The sequence below is a fragment of the Dasypus novemcinctus genome, chromosome 3 (assembly GCF_030445035.2).
Source record: "Dasypus novemcinctus isolate mDasNov1 chromosome 3, mDasNov1.1.hap2, whole genome shotgun sequence".
NCBI lineage: Eukaryota > Metazoa > Chordata > Mammalia > Cingulata > Dasypodidae > Dasypus > Dasypus novemcinctus.
Genome location: NC_080675.1, coordinates 31,656,732 through 31,673,400, shown reverse-complemented (window position 1 = coordinate 31,673,400; position 16,669 = coordinate 31,656,732). Strand labels below are relative to the sequence as shown.

Genomic DNA, 16,669 nt, shown 5'->3' with positions numbered 1-16,669 from the left:
TCAGCTCGCCGTGTGTGTGGCGCCACTCCTGGGCAGGCTGACCTTTGTTCGTGCAGGGCGGCTCCCCTTACAGGGTGCACTCCTCGCACATGGGGATCCCCTACACAGGGGATACCCCTGCATGGCACGGCACTCCTTGTGCGCGTCAGCACTGCATGTGGGCCCGCTCCACACGGGCCAGGAGGCCCTGGGTTTGAACCCTGCGCCCTCTGTTTGGTAGGCAGACGCTCTTATCAGTTGAGCCAAATCTGCTTCCCCTCAACATATCATTTGGAGGAACACAATCAACCCACAACGAGGTCCAGCTCCCATCTTGTCTTCTTCCCCAGGCAAGCCCTGCCTCTCCTCCCCTCTTCTCTCCCATGACTTTGACCCATTTCAATGAAGCCTACCAGAGTCTGCCTCCTACATTTGCCTTGAAGGCTCAAGAGCAGGTAAGAATCTCTGTATCCCATTCGGACCCCTGTGCATAGGGAAGACCTTCAGATGATGCGGTACCGCTGTGAGGAGGCTTTGTCTCAAATTGTATAGAAAATTGAGAGCCGACTTATGCAGTCATAATTAGAGAAGTACAAGAGTGTCAGATCTCTCACATATTCTCTTCCTTTTTTCTCAGAGTGTCATAGAACAAAAACAGAAGCCAGGGTTTTAATTTCCTGGGCTAGGAAGCGGACTTGGCCCAGCGGTTAGGGCGTCCGTCTACCACATGGGAGGTCTGCGGTTCAAACCCAGGGCCTCCTTGACCCGTGTGGAGCTGGCCCATGCGCAGTGCTGATGCGCGCAAGGAGTGCCCTGCCATGCAGGGGTGTCCCCCGCGTAGGGGAGCCCCACACGCAAGGAGTGCGCCCCGTAGGGAGAGCCGCCCAGCGCCAAAGAAAGTGCAGCCTGTCTAAGAATGGTGCCACCCACACGGAGAGATGACACAACAAGATGACACAGCAAAAAGAAACACATTTTCCTGTGCCGCTGACAACAACAGAAGCGGACAAAGAAGAACACGCAGCAAATAGACACAAAGAACAGACAACCAGGGTGGGGGAGGGGGAAGGGGAGATAAATAAACAAATAAATCTTTAAAAAAAAATGTCCTGGGCTGCTCAAGCAATACCATGAAATGGATCCAGCTAAACATTGGGAATTTATTTGTTCATGGCATGAGCCTGGAAAAAAGTCCAAATCAAGGCATCTCCAAGGCAGTGCTTTCTCCCCAGAGACTGCAGCTTTCAGGGGCTGGGTGCTGGCAATCCTTGGTCCTTAGCTCATCACATGGCAAGGCACATGGTGGAGTCTCCTGGCCTCTCGCTTCTCCCAGGTTCCATTGGTGTTCAGCCTCTGGCTATTCCTTCTGTGGCTTTCTCTCTCTCTGTCTGAATTTTGTTCTCTTATAAAGAGCTCCAATAATACGATTAAGACCCATCCTAATTGAGGTAGGCCACACTTGAACTGAAGTCACCTCATCCAAAGGTCCTACTTATAATGGGTTCCCACTCACAGGAATGGACTAGATTTGAGAACATGTTCTTCTGGGGTATCTACTGCTTTAAACCACCAGCACAGCTAGTGTTATGAATTGAAATCATATTCCTCACAAAGACATGTTCAAGTCCTAACCCCCAGTCCTGTGGGTGTGGACTCATTTGAAAAGAACAACTTTGAAGATCCTGTTTAGATGAGGTCAGATTGAATCAGGGTGGGCCTTAATCCAATATGACTGGAGCCCTTAGAGGCAGAGGAAATTTGGATGGAGGAAGAGACAGAAAGACACAGATGGTCATGCAAAGAGGTAGAGCTTGAGGTATGGATTGCACACAAGCCACCACCGGAATGCTGCAGACTTCATAGAAAGCATGGCCCTGCCAAGACCTTGATTGTGGACTTCTAACCTCCAAAACTGTGAGACAACCAATTCCTGTAGTTTAAGCCAACCAATCTGTGATATTTGTTATAGCAGCCCTGGCAAACTAAGACACCAAGTTAAGTGCATCCTTGCACCTGTCCTGGGGTAGTTGTATGCACATTTCTGTGAGAATGTGCGAGTGAATGTGGGTTTGCTTGAGAGAGTGAGTGTGTGTGTTTGTGTACACAGGTCCCATACATGCATTTTCTCCTGGGGTTACTTGGGGCCTGCATTCAGACGTTGGAAGCAGCTTCCTCAGTTGAAAGGCCTCTTTGGTAACCAGGGGCATGGGCCTGTGGCATTTCCTTTGCAATAGGATGGGTATTGTGATTAGTCACCCTGGTGGCTGGTCAGGGGGTGGGTGGACAGGCTGGGGAAGTAAGGCTCCCAAGCCCGTCTAGGAGCAGGACGGTCAATGCTCCACTCAGGGACAGCCCTGGAAAGAACGGCCTGCAGAGGTGTGTGAGGCTCCCAGGCCACAGCCACTGCCCAGGGTGGGGTCACAGCTGTGTACATCGTGGTGGAGACCCCTGGAACCCAGGGACTTGGGCAGACCTTTACACTCACCTCGGAAGTGTGAGAAGCCTGAAGAGTCTGCATCATGGGAATTTCCCAGGAGCCTCTGCCCTAAGAGATTGGATCTTGTATCCAAACTCAGTCAAGGAAGAAATTGTTCTGGTCATCTTAGTCCAGGCCACCCTGGGCACTAGTCCCCAGTCCAGAGTCCGTGACTAGGTGTCAGTCGGCAACACCGCTGAGTGAGGAAAGAGACCTGTACACTGAGAAGGCCAATCCTGGGAAGACCCTCAGGGCCCCTCAGGACCAAGATGCCTGGGGATTCCTGAACAAGCAAAAGAAAGTGCAGCAGAGAAACCAAGCTGGCCCACGGTGAGAAGACCCTGTACCCAGCTCTGCTGCCCATAACACCTCAGGGATCTTCACAGCAACCTCAAAGGATGGCCCCTTGACAACTCACAGGGCAGATGAGGAAACTGAGGCCCAGAAACAGGAGGCGGCTTTCTCATTATCTCATGGCTACTGAGTGGGAGAGCCAGGGTTCACACGAGGTCACGAAGGAGGTACAAAGTGTTCAGCAATCAATAGACTGGTTAAATAAACAATGGTTTATTTATAGAATACTGCACAGCCATTTGTTGATAGAAGAACATTTAATGACCTGGAAAGATGTTCAAGATATATTGTTGAGTAGGTGGGGGTAGGGGGGGTGAGGGAAAGAAAGCAGGTGACAAAACAGTGTGTACAGGTGGTTGCTAGAAAATAAAAGGAAATACAGAGGTATGATTTCCAAAAACCAAAACCTGGAAGGATACACATCAAAATAGTAGCAGGGGTTTTCTCTGGATAACAAGACAAAATGTGATTTCTGTCCTGTGACTTCGTGCATTTTTTCTGACTGCGATCATTTTGTAACAAGGACAAACATGACGTAGAAGAGCTCAGGCTGTCTTTCCGTGGGGAGCAGAGGAGGGGAGGGAGGAGGAGGCCAGCGGGGGAGACGCAGGGTCCCAGGGTTGAGTGAGCCGGAGGGTGTGGTGGGAAGCAACTCCCTTCCTCAGAATTCCTCGCCTTTTTCCTGGCGGGGGCTGGCAGGCAGGCGGGCTGGGTGCCCCAGCTGCTGGTCCCCCTGGCCCAGCTCTGCCCGCACAGGCAATTGAATTCCACCCTCCGGGCCTGTGCGTGCAGGTCCGGGGGGTGCCAGCCAGCCGGGGGCAGGGGCGGTGGGGGCAGCAGGCAGAGTTGGACCGCGTCTGGAAAGAGTTGCTTAAGCGTGTGTATGTGTGCCAAGCCTTTGGGTTGGGGGGGGGCATTGCTCAAAAATAGCAAAGAGTACAAGTTCAGTCATCCAGATCTGTGGTCTCAAACCGATGAGACTCAACAAAAATGCTCCTTTTTAAAATTGTTTTAAAATTTGCCCATAATGTAACCTACCTTTAGACATAATGTGTGTTTTCTTTGGCAGTGTCATATTCTTTTTTTTTTTAACACTGTTTTAAATTAAAGTTAATAGGTCACAAAGAACATCACATTAAAAAAAAAAAATAAGAAGTTCCTATATGCCCCACTCCCCCCGACCCCATCTTTTTTTTAAATTGTATTTTTTTGAAGATACATACATCACACACAAAAAAGTTACATTAAAAAATATAAGAGGTTCCTGTATACTCCCCACCCCCCACCCCACTCCTCCCACACCAACAACCTCCCCCATCATTGTGGCACACTCATCGCACTCGGTGAACACATTTTGGGGCACTGCTGCTCTACACAGATAATAGTTTACCCTGTAGTTCACACTCTCCCCCAGTACATTCAGTAGGTTAAGGCAGGATATATAAAGCCCAGCATCTGACCCTGCAATATCATTTAGGACTTTTTAGTTGACATACTGTCCGAACTGTATTATAAAGGGGAAATAAAGTAATTTATAATAAAACAACATGTATTCCAATATGTAAATGTTCAGGCGTGGTGACAGTAGATGATGTCTTCCCCCTCCACGCCCCCACCAAATGCCCTCAGAAATTTCCAGAATTCCCTACGGGGATACATGCCCAAGAAGAACCACTAACTAGAGTAAAAGCAGCTGACACATAAAGCACGTTTTCTATGAAACAGACACCATTCTAAGCCCTTTCTATGTATCAAGCCATCTAATCCTCACAACACTATGAGGTAAGTACTATTAGACCCATTTTACAGACTAAGATGTTCCACAGCCAGTGGGTGAGCAGTGGACCCAGGCTAGCCGGCCTTCCTTGGAGTGGAGGCTCAGCCCGAACAGATTGGACCAGTGGAAGAGTAAGTCAAAAGACTGACCTTAACACGCACAGAGCGTAGTCCAGAGCTCGCTCATAGACGGTGCTTGTGATGGCTGCATTCACACATCAGCTTGGCTAGGTCGTGGTGCCCAGTTGCTTGGTCAAGCAAGCACTGCTGATAGTGTGAGGATATTTCATGGACCTAAACCATCAGGAAGTTGATTGCACCTATGGTTGATTACATCGACAATCAACTGAGGAGATTGCTTTCAAGAATGAGAGAAGTCTCACCCAGTCAGCTGAAGGCCTTAAAAGGAGCAGTGATGACTTCAGCAGTCAGAAGGAAGAATTTCCATCTCTACGGCAGAAAGCCAGCCTCTCCTGGGGAATTCTTGGAAAACCTTCATCGGAGTTCCCAGCTTGCTGCCTGCCCTGTGTAATTGGGATTTGCCATCCCCCACAGGCACATGAGCCAATTCCTATAACAGAATCTCATAATAGTTACATATATATACATCCTGTCTGTTCTGACTCTCTAGAGAGCCTAATACAATGCTCAGTCCATATATGTTGATGATGAGAAGGACGAGGAGGACAGCATAAAACTGTTAACATGTGGAACCAGGGAAGGGCCTAAAAGAAGTCCCCCAAGATTCCTGTCACCTACCTTGGCAGGAACTCCGCCAGGGAGGCGATGAGCTCATGTGCCTGCCAAACGCCCCCTCAGAGAGGGCATCAGCACGGGCTGCCCCCAGGCTGGTGGGGCGCAGAACTCTCCAGCAGACAGCCTGCCCCTGCTCCTTCCCTTACCCACCACCAAAAAGCAGGGACCATTTATTGTGCCCCTTCAATGGCAGTTGCTGCCCTGAGGACTGGGAATTATGTCTGTTCCCTCACTGGTCAGGCAAACACAAACACACTAATCACACACACGAAAGTGTAATTACAAACTGAAAAGCACTGGGCCACAGGGAGACCCCGGCGAGCCTGAGGAGTCAGGGAGGTTTGTGGAGGTGGTATACTGAGGAGAGAGAATCGGGGGTTTTAGAGGTTCAGGGATCTCACTCCAGCTCCAAACAGGAGGCCGTCACACATCCACGGAGACAGGCCCAAGACCAAATCCACACTGCCCGTCGTTACCAAAATGTAAGGCACTTCCAGCTCCAAGCCTGGCCAATGTCTTCAGCCACTTCGCACAGCTGGGCTGACCTGTGACTGTGATGGAAGGGTCCTGAAAAAGACCTCTGATCCTCTTCTGCCCACTGGGTTTGTCCCAGTCAAGCGGGCATTCCCCGAGGACCCTCGGATTACTCAAACTACTCATTCAATCTGTAACACCAGAAACCAACGAACAGATGGACATCTGCAAAGCCCGCGACGGCAGGTTCAGCAGCATTTTCTCGGGTCCAGGCACGGTGCTGGGAATCGAGGAGGATACAAAAGACCATGAGGCCCAGCCCTGGTCTTCAAGGTGCTGATGACCTACAGGGAGACAAAGCCAACCCTCAAGACTCCTCGAAACACTCCTGGGTAGAAAGCTAGTAGCGATGCCCCCAGGCACACTGACAGGGTGGGAGTGGCGGGGGCGGGTGCTATCCTCACCATCCACACTGTCAACTTTCTGGGCGGGATGATTCTTTGTCGTGGGGCTGTCCTGTGCATTGGAAGATTGTGGCTGAGCAAGGGCTCGCTGTCCGTCGTGCACAGAGGCCAATACTGTGACACTGGGATTTTAAGAAAAGAGTTTTATTGCAAGGTCAACTGGCATGGAAACAAGGCTCAGATCTGTCCCTCCGATCTGAGAGTTAAGGGAGGTTTTATGGAGCTGGGAGGCGAGGGAGGCCGGGACAGAAGTGGGAAGGTTTGACTTGGCATAATCCAATTGGTTAATTATAGAGTTGCCCGTATGTGGTAGAGTGAATTTCAGGCTGGGCTCTTCTTTACTGAGGGACCTCTCGCATTTGATTTGTTTCCAATCTTTCTTTGTCCTTGTGATTTTGGTTCCCAGGGTATTGACCTTTGTTCCTAGTGTTTCGAAGGTCATCTAAAGGATAAGAGTCTCAGTGCTCAGGTTTTATGACCTGTGGTTAAGCGTGTTACCTGCAAAACAAAAGCTCAGAAGCAAAAGTTACAGGGAAAGAGGACATCCCCACCAACCAGTATTGGTTGGTCATGGTTTTAAGATGTTTAGCAGCATCCTGGCCTTCATCCACTACATGCCAGTAGCACCGTCCCCATTTGTGAACCCTAAAACTATCTCCAGACATTAACAAATGCCCCCCTGGGGGGCAAAATAGAGATCGAGAACTACTGAGTTAGAGTGATTGGGGCAGAACCCCAGAGAAAGCACAACCCAAGCCAAGGCCTGGAAAGAAGGGTAGACTTCCTGGCACTAGAGAAAAATGGGATGTTTTAGTGGGGAGGGGACGTGAAAAAGCTTTCAGGGAGGACTAAGTACCAAGTGAACTGGGTATGACAGAATGTGGGTGACGTCTATGAAGAACATGTGGCACTGGACGGCCCTTTGATAAAAAGGGAAAAGCTGAGCTCGTGGAGGGAAGAGGAGAGAGGCTGCCCTGCCTCCTGCTTCCTGCCCTGGCTCTACATCTGCACTGGTTGGGGATCCCTGATTAAGACAGCACCTGGAGATGATTTTGATTGAGGATCCCATGCCGATTGGAATTTACTAGACTTTGCAAAGCCTACTGCACCGCCCCCCCCACCCCGTGGGAGGTTAGTGTGACTTTCAGCCATAAGATGTGTCACCCAGACCACACGTGGGGAGCCATCCGCCTGTTTTGTATTCCCCCGTCCTGAGCCTTCTCCCAGCCGTACCTTCTCTGCTCTGACAACTCCTGGCCGTCTCCTTGGCTTGGGTGGACAGACTTGGAAGGGGAGGGAGGCTCCTGGCCTATAACTCTGAGAAGGGCGAGGAGCACAGAGACAAATGCCCTGGACTGATCAGTAAGGAGCCCACGTCCTCCTCACCCCCTGGCTCTCGGCTGAGACACTCAGGGGGAAGAGTGGATTCTCAGGCAACCCTGTGGCCACTGCACTTGGCTCCTGACTGGAATAATTAGAGACGGAGCCAGGCATGATGTCATGCCTCTGCAGGAGAATGGAGCATAACTGAGCAAGGCACATTGGCTTCAGCCTTCCCATTTGTCCAGAGGGAGAGACTGGACTTGACAGGGTGTAACATTCCTGCACTGACTTTCTGATTTTAGATAAGAGTCCCAGGAGCCGATGTGGCTCAGTATTTGAGCACCCACTTCCCACATACTACAAGTCCCAGGGGTTAATCCCTGGCCCTGGTACCAGATAGATAGATAGATAGATAGATAGATAGATAGATAGATAGATAGATAGATAGATAGATAGATAGATAGATAGGCAGACAGATAGACAGACAGACAGACAGATAGATACATGAGTCCTAGGGTCGTCCTTCTGGACAAGTGCCTCAGAGAAGAGTGTGGAAGTCACACAGTCGTGGCTTTTGATTACCCTCCTCACTTCCTCATCTCCCTTCTTCTAGTTCCCCTGGGGAACTTCTGTCCTTCTCCAGGTGGTACTAAGGGGACTGTCAACCATGGCATCCTACCCCCTCTTAAGAACGTAGGGGTGGGCAGTGTCCTGGGCTGTTCCATCCCTACAGTGACGGGTTCATTGATGGGCATGGTCCCTGGCAGAGCCAGTTAGACTCTTCCCTGGGATATGAAAGACAGAAGTCACGTTTCCAGGTACTTACCAGGCTGGAAAGATGTGAGTCTAAGGCTATCAGCTAACATCTTCCTGGTACAGGAGGAAAGTCCATCTACAGAGTAATGCCATTGCACAGAGAAAGATAGCACTGAGAGCCAGAGAGAGAGATAAAGGCCGGATGGCACTGTTTGCACCCCTGGATCCGCCCGTGCCTGAAGGTGATCCCCAGCTTTGGGGTTAATAAATTTCCTTTTTGCTTAAACTGTTTGGATTTGGTTTTCTGTTACTTGCAGTTGAAAGAATCCCAACTTATGTAGCCCTTCAGTATCTCTCCAACTAGAGCTGTGAGAGGGGGTGTTGGGCACATGGAGAGGCAGAGGCTATCAGCTCACACCTCCAGCTGGAGCCAGTGCACCCCAGGACCCCCAACACATCTCTCCTGCCATGCCTCTTGACAGTACCCTGTGGCGGGGGCCTCTCTTAACCTAACCTATGGCTAATGCCACCAGGCAAATTTTTCAAGCTCAGATTTGTAAAAGGAAGTCCTTGCCCCCAGGCACATGGTACCCTAGGAAACAGCAAATGCCATCTGCGAATGCACAGCTCACAGCAAGCTCAACCAGGCTGCAGAGGTGGGGAGCAGGGCATGCCCAGGGGTGCAGCACACATCGGCAGGGGCTCTGCACTCAGCACTTGCCTTCATCATGGGAAGCCTGCATCCCCCCACACTGGGCGGGGCTTAGACTAGCCCACCAGGCCCCGGTGACCAGCACCCACTGCCCCAAGCTGCTGGGAAACCAGCCCCGGGCACAGGGCCAAAAAGGAATGAACTGCGGGTTCCTGGCTTAGCATAGTCCACAAGGAAATGGCGGGTCACCGAGTCCCCTCCAGGAAGAGGCCCCTAAGGGCTCTTTTTCATTTCTGTAGCCATGTGACCTCACCTACAGCCAAGTCCCAAAATATAAGAGGTGGATGACAAGTCTGGTCCCGTCTCTACCTGTTCCATGGTTCTGAAAACGGGTAGGGGCAGGGCAGGCCTCTGTGCCCGTGGTGCTTTCATCAAGGTGTCAAGGGGGACGAGTTCACCCCATTTGTCGCCTCTGGGGGTGTGATCCAGGGCCTGGCACGGATTCTGATTCGACCCTGCAGAGGGCAGCAGGATCTGCCTTGCACCCACACATCCCCCCACACCAGAGCAGAAGGCTCTGGTGGCCAAGCACCATGACTCCACGACCTGTCAGCGCCCCTCCCCTCCCTCCCGCACCAAGGCCTTGCCAGACGGAGCATTGGGTCCCTCCGAGATCCCATCTCTTTGTCTCCAGTGGCTCCCAGCGTCCTGAGCTCTGGGCTCAGAGGGAAGTGGTGGGACTTAGACCCCCTGGGGGAAAGGCCTGAGACAGCAGCCCAGGGGCCAGGGCCAGGCTCGGAGGCCCCTTCAGATGCTGGAGCCCGGGAGAGGCCTCGGGGTCTCCTCGGGAAGGCGCGACAACACGCCAGGTGTCGCTGTGGAGCCGATGCGATGCAGGAGCATTTCCTCCGGCACCGACCCTGAGCTAAGGACTGGGAATGAGGCCTCGGCGGAGGAGGGCAGTGCTTCTGCTCTCCCAGGCTGGAGGCAGACAGAAGCAGCCCTGGGATGGCGCTGGCTGTGGCCCGAGGGCCCGGGGGCAGCGGGGGTCTCCATCACAGGCCTGAGATGACACGGGGGTGAGTTGAAAGGACAGTTCCTGGCCAGCCTGGCCGGGGCATTCCTTCTACTCCCACCTTCACTGCACCCCCACCCCTAGGCCCTCTGCAGGAGCTCAGCTTCCGGGGGCCCTGCTGGGGGTTACCCCCATCCCCACCCCACAGAGGGTGCCTGGGGGCCGTGCACTGCCCTGACAGAGGCCTGTTGAAGCTCATCAGCTCAAGGCAGGGGAGCGGCTACCCCCAGCCCCAGGCAAAGCGGGCTTTCTGCAGCCTCCGGGATAGGGGGAGGAGAGTCAGGTGGGGCTGGAAGACGGTGACTGCTCACGTCCCTGCTGCCCAGCCCGCGGGGGACCCTGGAGGCAGATCACCCAGGAACCAGCAGGCCCCCAGAACACAGTGGAGGGAAGGTGGAGCAAGCTCATGTCATTGTCTCACCTGTTCTAGCCTCCAACCCCCAAGGCTCCAAGTACAGGAGAACCTGGCCATTGCAATGGTCAGGCCTTGGGGCTAGCTGAGGGCTCATCACCTGCCCAGACCTCACCCCACCTGAGGACAGAGACCCGCCCACAGGCTCACCCTGCGGGTCCCAGGGGTGGGCTACTGTTCACGAATTTCTGGCTCTGCAATTGGGCTTCAGGGGAGGGAAGGTCTGAACCAGGAGGAACAGAGCCTCCCCCACCTGAGGTCACCCCCAGTCCTGGGGCCCAGCCCCTCCATCTCCAAGGCCTCTGTCTGACCTGGCTTTTCTCTGCAGAGGAGAATCAGAAGGGGGTAGAGGCAGGAGGAAAGCCAGCCATTCAGTGAATGGACTCAAAGCTCCACGTAGGAGATGGAAAGGAATGGGCAGAGACACAAGGAAAGCAGGACGGGAGCGGGGGGTGGCAGAGTGCACCATCAACTGCCTTGGCAGCTGGGGTGGGGAAGCTGAGCTAGGAGCCGGATTCTCTAGGAGGACATGCAGTTTGGTCTGGTGTGGCCTACTGAAGGGGTCATGGGGGTGATGGGTACCTCTAAACAAAAAAATTCCTTTAGCATAAACCGCCCGCTTTCTTTCCTTTATCCATCAAGCCACAAATACAAATTGACCACCTACTAGGAGCTGCACTGGGTTGGGCAATATGGGGGACATGCAAAAAATGTTGTCTCTTCTTGAAGGTGTTACAGTCAGGAAGACAAGACGTATGAATAAGAAAACACACGTGCGTGTACAACACTGGTTGTGCAAGCCCTTTGGCAACTGTCCGTGTCTGTGAGGTCCTAACTAGGAAATGTTTATTCATAAGCATCAATAGCCCCAGATGCTGCCCCCTGATCATCCCTGACCTGAAAAATACAACAAGGGAAGCGGATGTGGCTCAAGCGTTTGGGCTCCCATCTAAAATAGTGGAGGTTTGGGGTTCGATTCCCGGAGCCTCCTGGTGAAGGCAAGCTGGTCCAAGGGTAGAGCTGGCCCACGTGGAATGCTGGCCAGAGTGGAGTGCTGGCCCACACAACAAGCTGGCCAAGCGGAGAGCTGGCACAGCAAGATAACGTAACAAAAAGAGACCCAGAGGAGAGACCATAAGAGACGCAGCAGACCAGGGAGCTAAGGTGGTGCAAGAGATTGAGCACCTCACTTCCACTCTAGAAAGTCTCAGAATCAGTTTCTGGTGCCAGCTGAAGAGAACACAAGCAGACACAGAAGAACACACAGTGAATGGACACAGAGATCAGACAATGGGGGGGGGGGGGTGAGCAGACAACAGGGGGGGGATAAATAAATAAATACATCTTTTTTTTTTAAATGCAAGACTCCCATTTTCCACAGGGTATCTGAGAGATTCTGTTCAAGATTTTGTGCCTCCATGTGTGCCTGGGCATGCACACATGTGTGGATGTGTGCATGCACAGGTGTGTGCGTGAGAAAGCAAATCGGTAGCATCTGTAATTTTGTGCTGGGAACCCTGGAAGAAGAGAGTTTCTTAGAACTTTTGCACATCAGAGCAAGAAAGGAACCGAGGAGTCCCATCGGCCCCTCACTGTACAGAGGGGAAGAAGATAAGGACTTGAGGGGTTGATCGCCCCCAGCCACTCAGCAAGTAAACAACTTAACCGGCCATGAGGCTCGTCTTGGCTGATGTGTGAGCTTCCGGAGGACAGAGGTGCCACTGGAAATGGAATATCAGAATGTTTGCCTCCTCTTCTGCCTTTTAGGCAACAGTGGTGACGGTGGCGGCACCCAATGTCCCCTGCGCCAGCCTCTAGCGTGAAAATCAGGGGGAGGCATTAAAGGACCGTGGTTAAGAGCGGGACGCCGGAGGCAAATTTCTGCAGTTGGAATGGCCCTGTCACTTACTAGTTCCTCCTTGATGTCTCTGCACCTTGGTTTCCCCATCTGCAATATGGGTTGATGATACTACCTCCCTTCCAGTGTTGCTGTGAGGATTGCATGCTTGGGTGGGTGGATATGTGCGGCAAACTTAGCTCCTGCCATGCATAGAAGCTTAAAAGAGGGTTGTTAGGATTATTCCCTGCTTGCATTCTTCACCAGCAAGATTCCAAGAAGCCCTCCTCAGCTGAGAGGTGGCTGCTAGTGCCCAGAGCCCACCCCTTTGGGTTTCCCAGCTCATGGCCGGCAGTTTTTCCCGATTTACTTCCTAATTCCCAAACCCCATCTGTTAGCAACTGTTATAGAAGCTCTCGCCACCTTCTGGTGAAAATGAGAACTACAAGCAAGTTGCTTAGTTCCTGGCTTTGTCCTGTGACAGGGGCGGGGAGGGGTGGCAACAGGCTGACTCGCCCTGCGTGGGGAGGCTGGTATCCTTGGGACACGATGTTGTATATTCCCCTGCCTTGGGATTGTTTACTATTTGCCTGATTCTCACGGTGCTAGAAAAAATACGAATCCAGTAGAGTTCCTGATTCAGGAGCTTACATTAGGCTGTTAACTATTCACACAGAGAACTCACTCTGTGCAGCTTTTTCACATTTTTGTTATTTGCTTTACTCTCTTCATTTCCCCCTTTTCGCCCCACCCTCCACCCGAATCATTGCATGTTAAAACCAGCAGGAATTATGGAGCCCGCCTTGTCTTCATGGAATGTGAGCCCTGCAAGCGTTTGCCTTTTGGCCGGCATGAGCGTGGCGGAGCTGCTGAGTCCAGACTGGCCGCAGCTCAGCCCTGGAGGCCGGGCACCAGGTTTTACTTAGCAACTGCCACTGAATCACAGCGGAGAGGGCCTGTGGGATCTGGCCCCCGGGGCAGGTCCATTTAAAGAAGCCATACTTGAGCCTGAGCCCAGGCAGAGCTGGCGCGAGAGGAGGAGCGTGGGCTCCGCGCTGGCACAGGGCCTGCCCACCCCTCCGCCCCTCCGAGAACCCGTGACAAACAACCTTGCCTGGTGCCCGAGCGCCTGCCAAGCCCTGTCGCATTAAAACCCTGGCAGGCTCAGCAAGGAGTCCAATTTCAGCCCGGTGGGTGGGGAAACCAAGGCAGCCAGAGCCAATGCGACCAAGGTCACACAGAGCCACAGAGCTGGCTCCCGGGCCCCGGGGGGCTGGGTGTGTGGGGCTGCTTGCTAAGCTGCGAGCTCCCTCGCCCACCCGGAGCCCAGGCTCTGGGCCCAGGGCCCGGGAGGAACAAGCATTTCCCGAACTGTGGCAACAGCAGGCCCAGCTCTTTCCAGCCACGACTCCTCCCAGCAGTGCCCTCTCTCCTGGGGAAACAGGGGTACTGGAGGTCCCCCTGGGGACCCCCCTCGGGGAGTCAGGTCCAACCTGGGCGACCACCAGCTTTAGAATCCAGCTCCCAGCTGGGTGCTGGGACACCAGACATCAAAAGCCTGGCAGGCACGAGGGGAAGGGCGGATTAGGTCATTTCAGCAGAATGAAGAAAACCGAGAAACCGAGGGGGTGGAGGAGGGCCAGGAGCCAAGAATGTTTCAAGGCGACCTGAAGGCTCCTTCAAATGAAAGCAGAACCGTACGCATTGGCAGCTGCCCCCCCCCTGCCCAAGTTCCCGGGCCTGCGGAAAACCTGACGCGTCTCGGCCCATTTTATTTAGGGAGGGTGGGGGCTGGTCCACAGGTGTGTGCACGGATCAAGAAGCCACCGGAACAGAAAACACGTGCTGGCGCTCCGCATGCACACGCGTTTGGGCAGAGAAACCCGTGTGTGCGGGTACACGGGCCAGGCGTGCGAGCCCCCAGGAGTGGATGCGAGCTTGCGTGCAGGCTACAAACATGTTTTCACAAAGCTCAAGGAGAAGCAATCAGTCATCTCCGAGGAATCTTAGCAACAGCCATCCCCAGAAGAGGCTCCTGCCAGCTGGAGCAGGGATGAGTCAGCAGTGGCGGCGGTGGGGGGAGGCAAGAGCTTTCGGCCACTGGAGCCGGCCTCGCCCATCTCCCGGGAAGGCCTCCAGGCCTGGCCTGGCCGCCTCGCTGGGGTCACTGCTTTGGCACTGGTGTCCCAGAACACATTCCTGGAACTGGCCAGCACAGTGGGCTAAAGGGTTTTTCCCCTCCCTCCTCTCTCTCCCTCCCCTCCCGTCGTGCTCCACACCCACCTTTTTCCACCCGCACCCCCTTCTTACTGCAAAACCAAAATACCACTTTCACGAGTTCAGGAGGCGCAGCCAAATGGCAGGAGCTGGGGGCGAGGGGTTGGGACATGGCTGTGGCCTAAGCCCAGGCAGGCCAGGAGACAGGGGTGCCTCCTGCCAGGCAGCCCAGAGGAACCTGCTAGGGACAGCTGAGCTCTGGTTAAGTCGTCCAGGGCAAACGCGCCATTACCTGGGGCCACAGAAAACAGGAGTTCAAGGTGGCAGCTCCCAGGGAAACGAACTGTCTTTCTCTGCCCCAGTAGCGGAGCCTGAGGTTTTACCACCACAAAAGCAAGATCCTCTGGCAGGAGGATGGGGGGGAGCTGACTAGAGGAAGGGAGAGGCCCAATGATTATTAATCCTGACTCTAGCGCCTGAGTGTGCACTCATTTCACCCTTGTAGCAACTCTCGGGTGGTAAAAAAAATTTTTCTTCTTTTACAGATGGGGAAATGGAGGTGCAGACGGGGGAAGGTATTTGGCCCAAGGTCACGCAGCTCTGATGCCTGAGCCAGATGGAATTGAACCAGCCTAGCACAGGCTCCAGGGCTCTCACCCGTGGACCACACGGCCTTTCTTCGGGGGCTCCGCTTGCACCGTGTGTGCCAGGCTCACGGCACCCACAAAGAAAGAAAGAGCAAGTGCAAACCAAAAAAAAAAAAAAAAAAAAACCCGCCTGCCAGCAAACAGATCCTGGTGAGGAGCCATCTGCAAATCTCAGCGGCAGCGGCGGCAGGGGCAGCCACGGCCTTGCCCAGCCCAAATCCCTGGCCTCTTTACTGCAGGCAGGAAATGAATAAAAGCTAAATGAGTTTGAAAATGCCAGGAGGCAGTGTTTATCCCCCCTTCCCCCGCCCCTCCCCCTGGCAAGGACCGTGTATAGTTACAGTTTAATCTTGGAAATGCCAGACAGCTGTTCCCGTTGCTAAGAGACTGGCCCACATTATGCAGATGTCAGGGACCTCAAATGTCTGCCGGAAATTACAGATCATGTTGGAAGAGCAGAGGGGCCTTCTCCCCGGCTGGGGAGCGCAGCGGGAGATCCCTGGGGAGGGGGGTGGCGGAAAAGAAGATGCCCACCCCTTCCCGGGCCGCCTGGCCTCCTGGGCGGCGGCTTGGGCTCCTGCCCTCCCGGCCGGGGCCCCTCCTTCCTTCGCCTCCGCCTGCATCCGGGCCTTCATCCTTTGACAGCTCCACCGCTGCCCATCTCCACCCCCATCCTCCAGTTTTCCTTCTGGGGCTTCTTTCTTCAGCCCAGTGTCCCTCTGTCTGTCTCCCAAGAGTCCTTGCTGCTGCGGGTCAGCGGGCAAGGGCAGAACTGCGAAGAGGGCAATCCCCACCCTCAGAGGATGGGGCGCCGCTGGGCGCCTGGGGGGTGAAACGGGCCATTTCCGCACACGCGGACCCTCTCTGCCACCCCCACGCCCAGCCCAGGTCCCGCAGAAACCCAAGCCAGGGCCATCGCCATGGCAACCGCAGGCTGTCAGCCGCAGCATCACTGGTCTCCGGGGACTGGGAGCTGCCATCTGGGCGGGGAAGCGGGAGGGGGAAGCCCTGTGCCAAACTGGCACTCAACGGGAAAGTGACCCCTGATGGAAGGTGGCAGGGGGACTTCAGCAGCGCCCTGGGGCAGAGGGGAGCAGGCTGGAGAGGGGTGCAGAGAGCGTGCAAGGGCATCTCAGGAGGACTCTGATGTATTGCAAGGGTGGGGGAAGGAGCCTGGGTGCAGAGTGGGGGTTGCCTATCTGCTAGGTCCCTGAGAGCCCCCAGGGACCCTGAAGGCAGAAACTTGATCTCCCAATCCACACACCAGGTGGGGGTGAGGAGTGGCTGGGGGGGACACTCTCCTCTCCCTGTGGCAAGGAGCATCAGTCCTAAAATAAGGTCAGGCCCACTTTGTGTGCCCTGGAGGGTGGTGGGGAAGATAACAGCGATGCGTGTATCTGTGTGTGTTTAGTGTTTTGGAGAAAGGAGCCCCATTTCTCCCCATGAAAGCGGGGTCTTAGTGTCCCCATCT

The 16,669-nt window shown here is 54.0% G+C and overlaps 1 long non-coding RNA gene across 1 annotated transcript; it reads left to right on the top strand.

The window, feature by feature from the left end:
- The first annotated feature begins 9,928 nt into the window (after positions 1 to 9,928).
- On the top strand, positions 9,929 to 15,339 carry LOC131278111 (uncharacterized). Its single transcript, XR_009185363.2, has 2 exons — positions 9,929 to 10,089; positions 15,097 to 15,339. It is a non-coding gene; the product is annotated as an uncharacterized lncRNA (long non-coding RNA).
- Positions 15,340 to 16,669: the final 1,330 nt, after the last annotated feature.